Consider the following 4048-nt stretch of genomic DNA (forward strand, 5'->3'; position numbering starts at 1 on the left):
GCCATCCAGCCATGGCAAATGGGCCTTACATCACTTTTAAATATCAACTCTCGTTTGCGCTGAAATCACAAATTAGAAAGCTGAAATAGTACAGCGCCAACCACTGACCTGTGGTACATCTCCGTATATCCCAAAAATATTCTGTATTTATTGTATTAAAAAGATAATATCTCTAACAATGCCGTGCTGTTCTATTCGGTGGTGTGGGAGAAACCGCAAAACATCTAATTACAAAACAAATGGAATAACATTTCATCGGTAATTAAGTATTATATTTTGTCGAGTTCAGATTACGGGGTGTGCTTATGCTCTTCGACGGCACGGCGGTAAGAACTATGGGCTCTTGATGAGGAGGTTCCAGATTCGATTCTCGATTTGAGCCAATTTACGAAACAAACATTTTTAAATTGGTTCTGGTCAGGGTATTCTGGGTATTGCCCTCAGAGTTATCGTTACTCTGGCACTCATAGTACAGGAAATAACCTAGTTTGAGACCAGAAATTTGGTGTGAATGTCTGGCTTTTATTCCCTTAATACTTCTCTATGGCATAGCTTCCAAGAAAAAACAAACTATCAGAGACGATGGAGATAAATCAACGCCATAAGAAACTCATGTCCAATACCTTGGAAGTATGCCTTAAATTTTAAATAATTGTGAGATCTTGTACTCGTAATAGAGTCTCCGTATAATACCAACGTAAGAAGGCGTGCGCACGCTTCGGGTTTCGCCTTCCCCTGGACTCTCGGCCTACGGCCTCGGCACTTATGACTTTGTATTAAAAAATTAACATAGCTCTTTAATGGCCGCCATTGGCATTGAAAAATGGCAAAAAGCAAATTTTGACTGCAAATTATTATTAAACACCCATAGAGACCCCGATATGCCGATTTTCAGTCGAATTAGAGGAAATTTTTGTCTGCCGCCAAAAAAGTTTGTATGGCAGCCATGGACAAATAGCGAAAAAGAAGTTTGGATCGTAAATTATCGTCAAAACCCCCCTAGACCCCCATAGCATAGAGACCCCCCCAGAAAAATAAAATGTGTGTGAGAGCCACATTAAAAAAATGGCGAAAATAATTTTTGACCCTAAATAATGATTAAGGACTCCTAAAGACAGGGGTCTATAGGAAGGCTTTTGATAAAATAAATCATGCTTTGCTGCGTGAGAAGCTTTCATGTTACGGTATTCATGGAAACCTATTACGTTGAGTACAATCCTATCTTGAATCGTAGTCAATTAGTTGTTGTAAAGGGTTTTAATTCGGCTCCCAAGCCAGTCAAATTTGGTACCAATACCCAAGGTTCTCACGTAGGACCATTGTTTTTCAATATTTTCATTAATGACCTGATCCATAGGCTGAAATGCCCATGTCTACTATATGCTGACGATCTTAAGGTGTTCACAACCGTTAAAGACACAGATGACTGCATTGCACTGCAGAGTGATGTCATTTCAATTGCAGACTGTAGCAAACAAAATTATATGCACCTTCACGTTGACAAATGCTTCGTGATGAGCTTCAATAACAAACGTCATAAAGTATTCTTTAACTATGCAATCGGTCGCAAAACACTTCAACGCAAATCTGTAGCTTGGGACCTGGGCATATACGTTGATGATTCATTATGATTACATCGTATCCAAGTCATATAAAACCTTAGGTTTCATCGTAAGAGCTACTGAAAACTTTAAAAGACCCTCCACTTTCATCATTCTCTTCAGCAGTCTCATATAAAGTAAATTACTTAAGTACGGCTGTGTTATACGGTCCCCTTATTATGAAATGCACTCTAACCGCATTGAACAAGTTCAGACCAAGGCTCTTAAAATTGTCGCATTTCGATCGGGTCTGTGTTGCATTTGTTGGCCAAGTTTAAAATTTGTTCACTGCGGACCCGACGTAAAACACTGGATATTCTAGTCTTACAGGGACTCATACACGGTAGCCTTGTTTCTGCCGGTCCGGTATTTCACATTAACTTTAACTTCGTCGTCCGAAACTTTGTTAAATGTTTCTCGAAATAATACATCCTTCTAAAACCCCGTGACTAGAATGTGCCGAACCTAACCTACAATGATTTACTAATATCAGAATCTGGAGGTCACATCGATGTTTTCGACAACAATCTTTGTCGAATTCGTACCAATCTCCTCAAATATTTCGACTCGTTTTCTCATTAGTAGTGCCAAATTAATAACTATGTTAGTCTTTAGTTGCATTAGTTTTAAGTTGTTCTCCCACTTTTTCTCACTTTTCCTTTTTTTGTTTTTTGTAATCCTCATGCAAATATGTTTACACTTTGCATAATAACGCTGTATGTACAAGTATTTTGTTTTGATTCTAGATTAAGACTATCAATTGCATCTCAACGTGTTCCACTGAATGTAAACTGGTTTGTACATCCAATTAAAAAAAAGAGTTGTTCAACGGCACCCCGTTACAGTCGTGCTGTAGTTCATTACCTAAGTAGTGCTCAACAGAAGTGTACGAAAGAAGTGCCCTTTTTATTTGATGAAATTCATCAATAATAATGTAACATTCTTGGGAAACTGATAAAGTCAATTTAATAGACATATAACGTACCTAGACATCAGTGTTTCATGTCAATTATAGTTTTGTCATATTTGGCTTGTGCCACGTTATTTATTTAATTAAAATCTATTTGAACTTAGAATAATAACGCATAGAAACCTCGCCCGCACACGCTAAGTGAGGCAAGTTAGAGGGTTCCAAACGCGTCCCAGGAGCGCGCGGGCTGTTAGTGCTCAAGGTCATATTGCACCGCGAACAGCTCCAAAATTTTTTGCTAAAAATGACGAAATGTGCGGTAAATGGGTGTAAAAATACAACAGACATACAAAATAGACACTAACATCGCATTCCACAAGTAAGTAATGCGTTTCAACTCATATTTTTATGTAAATATTCACTAAAACAGAAAAATAATTTCGCGGCAACAAGATACGAAAGTGTTGCAAAGTAACGAATTTTTTTTCTCCCCATTTTGCTATTCTGTATCAAAATAATTATATTACGTAAATTTTAGTGGTGCCTGTAATTTCGATTTATTTGCGCATTTTGAACTAATATTTACTCGAATAAACATTAAATGTTTTCGTTAACTCCTGTAAGTGATTGGGACACTTAATTATTTTATAATACTTGTAACGGCTCTGCGTTCATGCTTTATTGAATAATTATTTATATTAATTTTATTTGAATTGGAGCACATATTGCAACAAATTTACAGTATATATTTGTTTCTACTATAGTGTTGGCACCACCAGTACAACTTTGATAGCTTATTATATGTCTTTCTTTTCGTAACTCAAGCGAAATATTTTATATTAAAATATTTTATTTTCTTAAAAGGGGAGCATTCTTAAGCGATTTTTTAATCTATTTTAACAGTTATTTTCTTTAATGTTTGCTTATGGCATTTTCGGTTTTAGGTTTCGAATATGGCACTTATTTCTAAATCCAAGATGGCGGGCGCGATTTTTCGAATAATGGCAAGTTGGGTATCGTTTTCGAGATGTTTGGGAATGTTCAATACAAATATGGGACTCATTTCTAAATCCAAGATGGCAAACACGACAGTTCAAACAAAAGCAATATTCGTAATGAGCACCCCCAAATACCTCGAAAACGATACCCAACTTGCCATTATTTGAAAAATCGTGCCCGCCATCTTGGATTTACAAATAGTGCCATATTCACATTGAGCATCCCCAAATACCTCGAAAATGATACCCATATTGCATTTTTTTGAAAAACTCGTGTCCGCCATCTTGGATTTAGAAATGAGTGCCATATTCGTAATGAGCACCCCCAAGTACCTCGAAAATGATACCCATATTGCATTTTTTTGAAAAATCGTGCCCGCCATCTTGGATTTAGAAATGAGTGCCATATTCGTCATGAGCACCCCCAAGTACCTCGAAAATGATACCCATATTGCATTTATTTGAAAACTCGTGTCCGCCATCTTGGATTTAGAAATGAGTGCCATATTCGTAATGAGCATCCCCAAATACCTCGAAAA

Source organism: Hyposmocoma kahamanoa, unplaced genomic scaffold (assembly GCF_003589595.1).
Source record: "Hyposmocoma kahamanoa isolate Upper Pololo Valley unplaced genomic scaffold, ASM358959v1 99702, whole genome shotgun sequence".
Classification (NCBI taxonomy): Eukaryota; Metazoa; Arthropoda; class Insecta; order Lepidoptera; family Cosmopterigidae; genus Hyposmocoma; species Hyposmocoma kahamanoa.